Below are 14,839 nucleotides of genomic sequence, written 5' to 3'. Positions count from 1 at the left end.
TAATATACAAGGTATACAAAGAACTCAAAAAGCGAGATACCAGAGAATCATACAACCCTATTTAAAAATGGGGTACAGACTTAAACAAAAATTTCTCAATTGAGGAATATCGAATGGCTGAGAAACTTCTAAGGAAGTGCTCAACATCCTTAGCCATCAGGGAAATTCGAATCAAAACAACCCTGAGATTCTACCTCACACCAGTCAGATTGGCCAAGATCCAAAACTCAGATGTCAATAGATGCTGGTGAGGATGTGGAGAAAGAGGAACACTTCTCCACTGCTGGTGGGGTTGTAAACTGATACAACCACTCTGGAAATCAGTCTGTCGGTTCCTCAGAAAAATGGACACAATACTACCTGAAGACCCAGTTATTCTACTTCTGGGCATTTATCCCAGAGACACTTCAACATACAACAAAGATACATGTACCACAATGTTCATTGCAGCTCTATTTATAATAGCCAGAAGCTGGAAAGAACCCAGATGTCCTTCAGTAGATGAATGGATACAAAAATTGTGGTATATTTACACAATGGAGTACTACTCAGCTATCAGAAACAATGGCCTAACGAAATTTTCAAGAAAATGGATGCATCTAGAGAATATCATCCTGAGTGAGATAACCCAGTCACAAAAGAACAGACATAATATGTAGTCACTGGTAATGGGATACTGTCCCCAGAAAGCTCTGAACGCCCCAGAAACAACCCACAGACTGTGTGAAGATCAAGACAAAAAGAAAAAAAAAGAATATATTTTAATTAAAATAGAACTATATCACATCCCCCTTTCCGTCCTACAGCCCCTCCCAGTTTCTCTCCTATCTACTCAAATTAATAACCTCTTTTCCCATATTATTGTTACATATATACATATGTGTATGTATATGTACCCACAAATACTTAATTACAACCTTATAAAAATGTATTTGTATACTTTAATGCAAAAATGCTTAAAAATATGTACATTTATCTTTGTTTTGTAAAATAAAGTTTAAAAAAAAAAGAATCTTCAGCCTAGTACAGACTCGTCTGCATACATCGGGGAGGAAGCTGTCTGAGGCTGGGAAAAGAAATACTGAAAGCAGCGGAAAGAAGAATCCTTAAAGTTCCTGCAGGGCTGGAGATGCTGGGGGCGCCCCCACTGGTAAGCTTTGTGGAGTAGAATGTTCACAAAGCATTGGTCTCCGCGAGAAAAAAATTTAGTCCATGCTGGTCCTGGTCAACAAGGCTTAAAAACAAATTGGTACGACTCAAGCTGTCTCCAAGTAACTGCGTTCCAGAGCATAGCTCAGGAATATTTATAAGAATATAAAAATATCCAGCACACAAGTTCATGACGTCTGCCTTCCAATCAAGCCTCTGGCCAAAGGAAGGAAGCGGAACTTGACAAGGAACAGTGCTCTGCCCTGGAAATTCTGCAGGCGCAAGTTGCTAGTTTCGAGTCAAAGCTATTGTTATTTTTTGTTCGTGTACCCCTCAGTATTGTTTGACTTGCTACAAGCACACGTGACTACTATTTCAAAAGACTGGACAAAATCACTTAGGAAAATGAGAATCAAATGGTGAAGTGGTTTCTGCACTTCAGAAGTGATTGAAAATTCTTCGATTGAAAATTCTTCCCATTCTGCTTCACTTTCTAGAAGATACTCATTTTCTTTTCCACCACCTCTTGCCTTTTCTCTCTTTTCCACATAGTGTAGGTGAACATGGGGGTGCTGTTGTATGTTTTAAAAAATACCCACAGTGAGTTGTTATTCGATTGTCAATACCTTGTGTTCTCAAGAAGGTTGATCCAAAGCCCTTTTACTAGCCTGCTCCCCAACCTGGATCATAGGTCCACCCAGGTAAAGCCTCTGCGAGCTAGACTCTATTTGCCGGGTCACTGGGCAAACAAAGGTGATACTGGCTGAACCTACACCCATTTCAGATGTGGAGTGAAGACAGGTTGTGAATGAAGTGAATGAAAGTGGAAAGGAGACCGCAGAGAGCAAGGAAAACAGTCGGAGCTGGAGAAGGACAAGAGGCAGAGGGCTGGGCCACCAGAGAAAGGGACCACTCAGAGAGGAGACCTAGTGGTGAGCAGAACTCCAGCACCGCGTGGACAGCGGGAGGTAGAGCCCAGAGGGCTGAGAGGCTGAGTTCCCAGCACTCGGACCCCAGATCGCAGGAGGCGCCCAGAGTCGCCGGAGCTTGAGACCAGCACAGTCCTATCCTAGGGCACGTCGCACTCACTTCGGGGTCCTGCACGACCGCCCGCGATGAGCGAGAGCAGCCGCCTGTGCTCCGGCTACTACAGCCTCAACCGCAGCTTCGTGGAGCCCTTCCAGTGCCCGCGGCGCGGCGACGGGGCCGCGCTGCTCTACTGCTGCGGCTTCGCTGACCTCAAGTACTGCTGCAGCGAGCCGGGCAGCTACTTCCCCTACAAGCACAGCTACATGTGGAGCCTCAGGTGGGCAGGGCAGGGCAGGGCAGGGCAGGGCAGGGCAGGGCAGGGCAGGGCAGGGCAGGGCAGGGCAGGGCAGGGCAGGGCAGGGCAGGGCAGGGCAGGGCAGGGCAGGGCAGGGCAGGGCAGGGCAGGGCAGGGCAGGGCAGGGCAGGGCAGGGCAGGGCAGGGCAGGGCAGGGCAGGGCAGGGCAGGGCAGGGCAGGGCAGGGCAGGGCAGGGCAGGGCAGGGCAGGGCAGGGCAGGGCAGGGCAGGGCAGGGCAGGGCAGGGCAGGGCAGGGCAGGGCAGGGCAGGGCAGGGCAGGGCAGGGCAGGGCAGGGCAGGGCAGGGCAGGGCAGGGCAGGGCAGGGCAGGGCAGGGCAGGGCAGGGCAGGGCAGGGCAGGGCAGGGCAGGGCAGGGCAGGGCAGGGCAGGGCAGGGCAGGGCAGGGCAGGGCAGGGCAGGGCAGGGCAGGGCAGGGCAGGGCAGGGCAGGGCAGGGCAGGGCAGGGCAGGGCAGGGCAGGGCAGGGCAGGGCAGGGCAGGGCAGGGCAGGGCAGGGCAGGGCAGGGCAGGGCAGGGCAGGGCAGGGCAGGGCAGGGCAGGGCAGGGCAGGGCAGGGCAGGGCAGGGCAGGGCAGGGCAGGGCAGGGCAGGGCAGGGCAGGGCAGGGCAGGGCAGGGCAGGGCAGGGCAGGGCAGGGCAGGGCAGGGCAGGGCAGGGCAGGGCAGGGCAGGGCAGGGCAGGGCAGGGCAGGGCAGGGCAGGGCAGGGCAGGGCAGGGCAGGGCAGGGCAGGGCAGGGCAGGGCAGGGCAGGGCAGGGCAGGGCAGGGCAGGGCAGGGCAGGGCAGGGCAGGGCAGGGCAGGGCAGGGCAGGGCAGGGCAGGGCAGGGCAGGGCAGGGCAGGGCAGGGCAGGGCAGGGCAGGGCAGGGCAGGGCAGGGCAGGGCAGGGCAGGGCAGGGCAGGGCAGGGCAGGGCAGGGCAGGGCAGGGCAGGGCAGGGCAGGGCAGGGCAGGGCAGGGCAGGGCAGGGCAGGGCAGGGCAGGGCAGGGCAGGGCAGGGCAGGGCAGGGCAGGGCAGGGCAGGGCAGGGCAGGATAGAAAAGCAGACATAAAGTTATTTCTGGGGCAAGAAGGAGTCTGAGTCACCCACATGGCACATTAGTGGTAAAAAAAAAAAAAAAAGAAAAGAAAAAGAAAAGAAAGGAAAAAGAAAAAAAGAAACAAATCTGAGAAAGTAGAGTCACACTGACTAATTGGCGTGGCTTACAGGTGCTGAGGTTTAGTCCATTGTCATCGTGGTTGGAAGCATGGCAGCATGCGGGCAGACGTGCTGCTGGAAGAGCCAAGAGTTCTGTCTTGTTCCAGAAGCAGTAGCAGCAGGAGACTTTCTTGGGTACTGGGTGGTGCTTCCCATAGGGTCTCAAAGTCCACCCCTAGAGTGACACACTTCCTCTAACAATCCATTCCCTCAAGACCACATCTCCCATGGCCCAAGCATATTCGAACCGCCACAGGACACATTAAAGGTGCTGGGCAAAGTGCTCATGAGTCCTCCACTCTTTCTACAGCCAAGGTGGCTTCAGTAAACCCTTGACTCCTTCGGCCTACTAGCCAGCACTAGTCTCCTCAGCTGGTTTATCACGGACATCTCAGGGAAACCTTGTTAGCAGCCAGGAGCAGCCCTCACTGCTACAGCACACTACTCCCTGCTGTCCTCATGAGGAATTACACCAGTAGCCCTCAATGCTGCCAGACTCAATGTCTTTCACTTGTAATAACGTTTCCAACGTCTTCCTTTGCTGTCTTAGAACAAAAGCCATATGTAGTAATGCTGTATCTTCCTAAAACTGTTGCAGATCGACTTGTGTGCCCTCTCAACACCCTAAAAATGCATATGCTAAAGGCCTAACTGTTACTTCCTCAGAGCATTTCTGGAGATGGACCCCTAAGGAGGTCATTTAGCTAAAACGAGGCCATTTAGATGGACCATAAGCCAATGAAAGAGATGTTGTTTAAACTGGGACTGTAGACACAGATGTGCACGGTAGGAGATACAGTAGGTCATTCATACATGATGAAGGATCATCTACAAGCAGAGGAATGAGGCCTGGGACAGATCTTCCATCAAACCCCACTAACACCTTAACCTTCTCCAATCATAACAAAACAATCATTTTCTCAAAATACTAGGTGTACTTTCTTAAAGCAAATCTAGCAAATGAGTACACTAACTATATACAGCATTATCTTACTGTAATATAGAGATGAAATAAATCTCATTTAGAATAAAATACTCATTTGCATATAAAAATGTGAGAGTACAGCCATACTGAAAGCTGTACTGCTTATCCACACTCTCTGTGTGCAACAGCTATAACTCATGGTGATGTAAACAGAAAACCTTGAGCACTCTTACTTCTGGTATATGATTTTCCTGAAAAAGAAAACAACTCTTGGCTAAGTCCCAACTAAAACAAAGAACCATCTTCCCTCAATTTACAAAGCAGTTGCGTTCCTAGAAAATTCAAATGTGTGTTGTGTCCTGGGCACAGATTACTATAAATGATGTTTTATAGAACACATGGAGGTCACAGACAGGCCGTGTCTTCCTGCTGTTCTGCACCGTGTGAGACAGTTCCGCATCTTTCTTGCTGCGCCCTTAGGCTTCCTGTCACTATACCACCCCAAACATCTCCAAACACTCCCCAGTGGGGAAGCTCCCCTCTTACTGAGACCTACTGAGATTCAAGGAGAAAAATTATGTGGTCAGCCACATTGCACTCCCTGTCAGAACTTCTGCAAGGAAAACCTCAAGTCTGAGACCACAAAGCAATGTCCAAACCAAAGATTTGATGCTCTGTTGGTGTTTTTAGTGGGAATAGAAACTGAACCTAGACCACTACATTGTGTTAGGCAAACACTCCACCATTGACTTATACCACAGACCCCTTTTAAAAACACATTGTTTATTTATTTATTTGCTTGTTTATTTATTTAGTGTGTGTGTGTGTGTGTGTGTGTGTGTGTGTGTGTGTGTGTGTTGTATCTGGATGTATCTGGGCATCTATATGATGTGTGGTGATGGGTGTCACTCCACCATTGACTTACATCCCAGGTCCCTTTTGAAAACACATTGTTTGCTTGTTTGTTTGTTTGTTTATTGTGTGTGTGTCTTGTATGTGAATGTATGTAATAGGATGATGGTGGGTGTGCCATGGTACATGTATGAAGGCCATAGAATAACTTTGTAGAACCAATTCTCTTTCTACCTTTAGAAGGGTTCTGGGCATTGAATGTAGCTAATTGGACTTGTATAGTAAGTGTTTTTACTCTCTTCCAACCCTTCTTCCACTTTATTATTGATTAGTATTCTTGGTATAAAACACTATGATCAAGGCGACTTGTGAAAGAGCGTTTGGTTGGCTTTCTGGTTCCTGAGGGTTAGAGTCCACAGTGGCTGAGCAAAAGAACAGCAGCAGGAGCAGCTGAGGTCCACGGGCAGGAGGCAGAGAGCATTAGCTGAGACTGATGTGGCCTTTTGAAACCATAACTGGGTCCCCAGCAACCCTCCTCCAACAAGGCCACTCTTCCTAACCCTTTCCAAACAGTCACCAACTAGGGACTAAGTTTTCCATGTCTAAGCCTGGGGGAAGGGGACATTTTATTCAAGCTGCCACTGGTCCCACCACCACTACCGCCATCATCATCACCACCATCACCATCAGTGATGGTAGTGTTTGGGACTGAGACAAGGCCTTTCGAAGCTAGACAGTCGCTTTACTACCAACTATATCCATGGCCCTCTGTAGTTTGGGGCAGGGTTTTGAACCTACATATCTCAGGCAGCCTTGAAATCATGATCCTTAGTGCTGGGAGTGCAGACCCAGGCTGTGATGTCCACTTAGTATTGTTCTAAGCTGGTTTGAAGGCGTGATCTTGACACAGCCACTGAACCCCATGTGTTAAAAAGCTGCTCTTTTGACTTAAACTTTGGCAAGTCCCTGCTGGCTGGAGCCTGGCAGCTGAGTGTTTTATCTGTATCTGAGGGATGTGTGGGCAAAGATTGTTCCCATGGTGCTTGTGTTAATGAGACTTTCCTGACCAATTCCACTGTTCTTTCTTCTCCTTCTGTACTGAGCATTCACTGTCAGACAGTCTGTGCTGGGATGCTGTGTCATCTAAGACTGAGCTCTGGTGGTGTGTGCTTTCCTCCTGCCATCCCGCAGGCCTCTGAGCTCTGTCCCCACACTGCTCATTCTCCATCTTACACATGACAGCATGTCTGCCTTCCTCTGCTTCACTGGAGCTCACTGACTCAGGAATACCGCTAGTTTGTGTATGCTTGGCCCAGGGACTGGCACTACTAGGAGGTGTGGCTTTGTTGGAGTAGGTGTGGCCTTGTTAGAATTGGTGTGTTACTGTGGGGGTGGGATTTAAGACCCTAGTCCTAGCTGTCTGGAAAGGAGTCTTCTAGCAGCCTCTAGATGAAGATGTAGAACTCTCAGCTCCTTTTGCACCACGCATGCCTGGATGCTGCCATGCTCCCACCTTGATGATAATGGACTGAATCTCTGACCTGTAAGCCAGTCCTAATTAAATGTTGTCTTTATAAGAGTTGCTTTGGTCATGGTGTCTGTTAACAGCAGTGAAAATGAAGACAGAGCAGTATTTCATTATTCCAACACTCCCTCCTTGGATTCCCTTGAAAACATCCTGAGGTGTGAGGCAGAAACTTTTTATTACATCAACGGTTACCAACCATCATGCAACATTCTGGGAGACCTTACTAGTGACTTTGTTGTGCGAACATTATAGAGTGTATTTACACAATCTAGGATTGCTATAATGTCACTCGGCAATACAATTGTGTGGGAATAGCCCTACCTCCTGTCTGTATGGGGTCTGTCATTGATTGCCAAGTTGTCGTGTCGTGCCTGTCTGTAACAGAAACCAACATGAGGGCTGTGGATGCAACTCAGTTTGAAGAGTGCTTGCCTAGCATTCAGGAAGCTCTATGTTCAATTGCCAACACTAGACTCCTATGCAAACGATCCTAGATACACATACAAATGGCATAGCAGTGCATCCCTGCCATCCCAACACTGGGGAGGTGAAGACGGGAGTTATCAAAAGGTTGAAGCTACCTCTGGCGACAAAGCAAGTTCCAATTCACTGAATTCAGCCTCAAAACCAAAATTGTTCGAAGGTGCATTTCCCAGAAAGAAGCATTTCATCTTGAGTAATAGGGTCTCAAGACTAGGAAGGTGCAGGAAAGAACTCAGAAATCACACACTTAGTCAAACCGTTGTTTATTACTCCTTTCTGCCTTGTTTTTTCTGCTTTCTTTCCCTTCCTGTGACCATGACAGAAATGCACCTCTATGACAGAGACCAAGTACAGACCTGACTAAATTGGGTCCAATCTCCGGCTGGGTCTGTGGCATGCTAGAAACCAGATTGAATTCCCATGTCTGTGACCCAGTCGGTCCTGCCGTGGACCTGACGTACTGCAGGACGCCGTCTGCGTGGAAGCAGGTGAAGGAAGTCTTGTGAGGATCTTCCAGCTCAGCCCCTCTTCTCCTCATAGCTACTGTGCAGGGTGGGTTAGAGTTCAGGTGGAGCCCAGTTGGTCCTGAGCTGAGAATGTGAAGCTGAGAGTCCAGGGAAGCCAGGGGCGGTGTCAGAACATGGTTCTGGAGAGGAGAGAATTGGGTGACTGGACAGGTAACCTGCAGTTTAGCTTCGAAGGTCACAAGAATCTTCAGCCTAGAGCCAGCTCCAGACAGACAACACGGAGTGAGGAACCACACTCAGACCACCCACCACCAGGAACAGCAGTGAGCCAGCGGTGATCCAGGGACACAGGACTGGAACAGCAGTGAACCAGTGGTGAGCCAGCAGTGAGCCAGCGGTGATCCAGCAGTGATCCAGGGACACAAGACTGACAACAAGATGGCAAGAGGAAAGGGAAAAAATGTAACCCAGGGAAACCAAGACCACCTGGCAACACCAGTACCCATCTCTCCCATCACAGCAAACAGCAGAATGCCAAACACACCAGAAAAAGAAGACACAGACCTAAAATCATACCTCAAGACGATAATAGAGATCCTTAAACAAGAACGGGAGGAAAAGCATAAAGAATTACAAGCTTTTAAAGAGAAAACAAGAAAAACACTCAAAGAACTCAAAGAACTAGGGGAAAACAGAACCAAAGAGATGAAGGAATGGAAGAAGTAATTTAAAACGGAAATTGAAACAATAAAGAAAACACTGAAAGAGATAACCCTAGAGGTAGAAAACCTAAAAAAGAAATTAGGAGTCACAGATGCAAGCATTTCCAATAGACTACAAGAGATGGAAGAGACAATCTCGGGGACCGAAGACACATTGTAAACATAGACAAAACAGTCAGAGAAGATGCAAAAACAAAAAAGCTCCTAACACAAAATGTCCAGGAGATCCAGGACACAATGAGAAAACCAAACCTAAAGATAATAGGAATAGAATAGGGCAAAGAATATCAACTAAGAGGCACAGTAAATATCTTCAACAAAATCATAGAAGAAAACTTCCCTACCCTTAAGAATGAGATGACCATGAGCATAAAACAAGCCTACAGAACTCCAAGTAGATTGGATCAGAAAAGAAACTCCTCCTGACACAAAATAGTCAAAACGCCAAGTGCCCAAAGTAAAAAAAAAAAAAATACTAAAAGCAGAAAGGGAAAAAGACCATGTAACATATAAAGGAAGACCAATCAGAATCACACCCGATTTCTCAACAGAGACTATGAAAGCTAGAAGAGCCTGGTCAGACATGATGCACTCCCTAAGAGAGCACAAGTGCCAGCCAAAGCTGCTATACCCAGCAAAACTCTCAATCACCATAGATGGAGAGATTAAGAAATTCCAAGAAAAAACTAAATTTACACAATATCTGACAACAAACCCAACACTACAACGAATTATAGGTGGAAAACCGATTATAACGAGGGGAACTACATTCTAATAAAAACAAGAAAACTCCTAAGCAAGAAAACCAAAAGAAGAAAGACATACAGGCACAATCCAACCTCCAAACAAAATAGCAGGAAACAGCAACCACTATTCTTTGATATCTATTAACATAAATGGACTCAATTCCCCAATAAAAAGACATAGGCTATCAGACTGGATACATAAATAAAACCCAGCAATTTGTTGCATACAAGAAACTCATCTCAGAGACAAAGACGATACTATCTCAGAGTAAAAGGGTGGGGAAAAAAAACTTCCAAGCAAATGGCCCCAAGAAGTAAGGTGGAGTGGCCATTCTAATATCGAATAAAGTAGATTTTCAACCAAAATTTATCAAAAAAGATAAGGAAGGACACTTTTTACTTATTACAGGGAAAATTTGTCAGGAGGAGCTCTCAATCTTTAACATATATGTTCCAAATACAAAAGCACCCACAGTCGTAAAAGAAACCCTACTAAAGCTCAAAAAATACATTGCACCCTACACAACAATAGTGGAAGACCTCAATAGCTCACTCTCACCAATGGACAAATCAGGGAAACAAAAACTGAACAAGGACACTGTAAAACAAGCAGAGGTTATAAACCAACTGGAATTAATAGATATCTACAGAACATATCATCCTAAAAAAAAAGAATACACCTTTTTCTTAGCACCTCATGGCACCTTCTCAAAAATTGACCACATAATTGGTCACAAAACGAGCCTCAATAGATATAAGAAGATTGAAATACTCCCAGGCATCCTCTCAGATCACCATGGTCTAAGGTTGGTCTTTAACAACAACAAAGACAACAAAAAGCCCACATACACATGGAAACTACACAATGTTCTGTTAAACGATAGCAGGGTCAGAGAAGAAATAAAGAAAGAAATCAAAGATTTTGTAGAATTCAATGAAAACGAAAACACAACATACCCAAACCTATGGGATGCAATGAAAGCAGTACTGAGAGGAAAACTCATAGCTCTGAATGCTTCCAAAAAGAAACTGGAGAGAGCATACATCAGCAACTTGACAGCACAACTGAAAGCTCTAGAACAAAAGAAAGCAGATACACACAAGATGGGTAGAAGGCAAGAAATAATCAAACTTAGGGCAGAAATAGACCAAATAGAAACAAAAAGAACCACTGAAAGAATCAACAAAACCAAGAGCTATTTCTTTGAGAAAATCAACAAGATTGATAAACCCTTAGGCTGACTAAATAGAGGGCAAAGAGAGAGTATCCAAATTATCAAAATCAGAAAGGAAAGTGGAGAAATAACAACTGAAATTGAGGAAATTCAAGAAATCATCAGATCCTACTACAAAAGCCTATACTCAACAAAGCTGGAAAATCTGGGAGAAATGGATAAATTCCTAGACAGATACAAGATACTAAAGTTAAGCCAGGACCACATAAACCATCTAAATATTCCATAACACCTAAAGAAATAGAGGCAGTCATCAAAAGCCTCCCAACCAAAAAGAGCCCAGGACCAGATGGCTTCAGTGCAGAATTCTATCAGACCTTCATAGAATACCTAATACCAATATTCTCCAAACTATTCCACAAAATAGAATCACATGGAACACTACCTAAATCATTTCTTTGAGGCTACAGTAACCCTCATTCCTAAACCACACAGAGACCCTACAATGAAAGAGAACCTCCAACCAATCTCACTTATGAACATTGATGCAAAAATACTCAACAAAATCCTTGCAAACCGAATCCAAGAACACATCAAAACAATCATTCACCATGATCAAGTAGGCTTCATCCCTGGGATGCAGGGATGGTTTAACATACAGAAATCTATCAATGTAATCCACCATATAAACAAACTCAAAGAACAAAACCACACGGTCATCTCACTAGATGCTGAGAAAGCATTTGACAAAATTCAACATGCCTCTATGTTAAAAGTCTTGGAAAGAACAGGAATCCAAGGCCCATACCTAAACATAATAAAAGCAATATACAGCAAACCAACAGCCAACATCAAACTTAATGGCGAGAAACTTTAAGCAATTCCACTAAAATCAGGGACTTGACAAGGCTGCCCACTCTCCCCCTACCTATTCAACATAGTACTGTGTCACCCGCCCACGCTTCCCGCCGGTAGGAACAGGCGTGCAACAAACAAACAGATTCTTCTGCGGACAACCTTTATTGTACAGCACTCTGAGCAGGGGACTTCTTGAGCAGGAAACTTCTCTCTGAGCCGGGGACTCCCTACCGGGGTCTACTGTCTAGGCGACCTCTCACCTGCAGTCTCCCACGTGCGATCTCTCTGTCCAGTCTCTGTCCACGTGGGATCTCCCGCAACCTCTCCTATCGGGTCTCTCTCCACGTGGTATCTCTCTGCCATCCCTCCACGTGGGGTCTCCCGCAATCTCTCCACTATCTTCCTCTCTCCTCACATGGGGGAGAAATGCACTGCTATATATGCCTAGGAGACTCGTGTCACTACGTGATTGGTGCGCCCTCCAGTAACTCAATAGTATGCCCCGAGAGCGGGCTATGACGTATGTGGCGCATGCGCATTAAGTCTCTTGGCTGGGCAACAGCTCTGATTGCTGAGTTCTCGGCGGGAAGCCGGCGCCATGTTTGGGTGTGGCACAAACGGCTCCCTACAGTACTGGAAGTCCTGGCTGGAGCAATTAAACACCAAAAGAAGATCAAAGGGATACAAATTGGAAATGAAGAAGTAAAAACATCACTATTTGCAGATGACATGATAGTGTACTTAAGCAAACCCACAAATTCCACCTGAGAACACCTACAGCTGATAAACAAGTTGAGCAAAGTGGCTGGATACAAAATCAACTCAAACAAATCAGTAGCCTTCCTATACTCAAAGGACAAACATGTGGAGAAAGAAATCAGGGAAAAGATACCCTTCACAATGGTCACAAACAATATGAAATACCTTGGTGTGACTCTAACTAAGCCAATGAAGGACCTGTATGACAAGAACTTCAAACCTCTAAAGAAGGAAATCGAGGAAGATCTCAGAAAATGGAAAGATCTCCCATGTTCACGGATTGGAAGGATAAACATTGTAAAAATGACCATCGTACCAAAAGCAATATACATATTCCATGCAATCCCCATCAAAATTCCAACCCAGTTCTTCACTGAGTTGGAAAGAGCAATGTGCAATTTCATCTGGAATAACAAAAGACCTAGAATAGTAAAATCCATCCTCAACAACAAGAAAACATCTGCGGGAATCACTATCCCTGACCTCAAGCCATATTACAAGGCAATTGTGCTAAAAACTGCATGGTACTGGTACTGAAATAGGGACGTGGATCAATGGAATAGAATAGAAGATCCAGAAATGAGTCCTCACATATATGATCACCTGATTTTTGACAAAGCAGCTGTAAACATTCAATGGATACAGAACAGCCTATTCAACAAATGGTGCTGGTCCAACTGGCACTCAGCATGCAGAAGAATGAAAATAGAACCTTTCTTACCTCCTTGTACAAAGCTCAAGTGTAGGTGGATCAAATATCTCCACATTAAACCAGGTACACTGAAACTATTAGATGAGAAAGTAGTGAAAACCTTAGAACTCATAGGCACAGGAGAAAATTTTCTAAACAGAACACCAATAGCTCGAGCTCTATGGTCAAAGATTAACAAATGGGACTTAATGAGGTTGCAAAGTTTCTGTAAGGCTAAAGACACTATCATGAAAACAAAATGGCAGCCAACCTAGTGGGAAAAGATATTTACCAACCCCACATCAGATAGAGGCCTAATATACAAGGTATACAAAGAACTCAAAAAGCGAGATACCAGAGAATCATACAACCCTATTTAAAAATGGGGTACAGACTTAAACAAAAATTTCTCAATTGAGGAATATCGAATGGCTGAGAAACTTCTAAGGAAGTGCTCAACATCCTTAGCCATCAGGGAAATTCGAATCAAAACAACCCTGAGATTCTACCTCACACCAGTCAGATTGGCCAAGATCCAAAACTCAGATGTCAATAGATGCTGGTGAGGATGTGGAGAAAGAGGAACACTTCTCCACTGCTGGTGGGGTTGTAAACTGATACAACCACTCTGGAAATCAGTCTGTCGGTTCCTCAGAAAAATGGACACAATACTACCTGAAGACCCAGTTATTCTACTTCTGGGCATTTATCCCAGAGACACTTCAACATACAACAAAGATACATGTACCACAATGTTCATTGCAGCTCTATTTATAATAGCCAGAAGCTGGAAAGAACCCAGATGTCCTTCAGTAGATGAATGGATACAAAAATTGTGGTATATTTACACAATGGAGTACTACTCAGCTATCAGAAACAATGGCCTAACGAAATTTTCAAGAAAATGGATGCATCTAGAGAATATCATCCTGAGTGAGATAACCCAGTCACAAAAGAACAGACATAATATGTAGTCACTGGTAATGGGATACTGTCCCCAGAAAGCTCTGAACGCCCCAGAAACAACCCACAGACTGTGTGAAGATCAAGACAAAAAGAAAAAAAAAGAATATATTTTAATTAAAATAGAACTATATCACATCCCCCTTTCCGTCCTACAGCCCCATTGTTACATATATACATATGTGTATGTATATGTACCCACAAATACTTAATTACAACCTTATAAAAATGTATTTGTATACTTTAATGCAAAAATGCTTAAAAATATGTACATTTATCTTTGTTTTGTAAAATAAAGTTTAAAAAAAAAAGAATCTTCAGCCTAGTACAGACTCGTCTGCATACATCGGGGAGGAAGCTGTCTGAGGCTGGGAAAAGAAATACTGAAAGCAGCGGAAAGAAGAATCCTTAAAGTTCCTGCAGGGCTGGAGATGCTGGGGGCGCCCCCACTGGTAAGCTTTGTGGAGTAGAATGTTCACAAAGCATTGGTCTCCGCGAGAAAAAAATTTAGTCCATGCTGGTCCTGGTCAACAAGGCTTAAAAACAAATTGGTACGACTCAAGCTGTCTCCAAGTAACTGCGTTCCAGAGCATAGCTCAGGAATATTTATAAGAATATAAAAATATCCAGCACACAAGTTCATGACGTCTGCCTTCCAATCAAGCCTCTGGCCAAAGGAAGGAAGCGGAACTTGACAAGGAACAGTGCTCTGCCCTGGAAATTCTGCAGGCGCAAGTTGCTAGTTTCGAGTCAAAGCTATTGTTATTTTTTGTTCGTGTACCCCTCAGTATTGTTTGACTTGCTACAAGCACACGTGACTACTATTTCAAAAGACTGGACAAAATCACTTAGGAAAATGAGAATCAAATGGTGAAGTGGTTTCTGCACTTCAGAAGTGATTGAAAATTCTTCCCATTCTGCTTCACTTTCTAGAAGATACTCATTTTCTTTTCCACCACCTCTTGCCTTTTCTCTCTTTTCC

The sequence above is a fragment of the Micromys minutus genome (genome assembly GCF_963924665.1).
Source record: "Micromys minutus genome assembly, chromosome: 20".
Taxonomy (NCBI): Eukaryota; Metazoa; Chordata; class Mammalia; order Rodentia; family Muridae; genus Micromys; species Micromys minutus.
Note: the sequence above shows the minus strand (reverse complement) of the source record.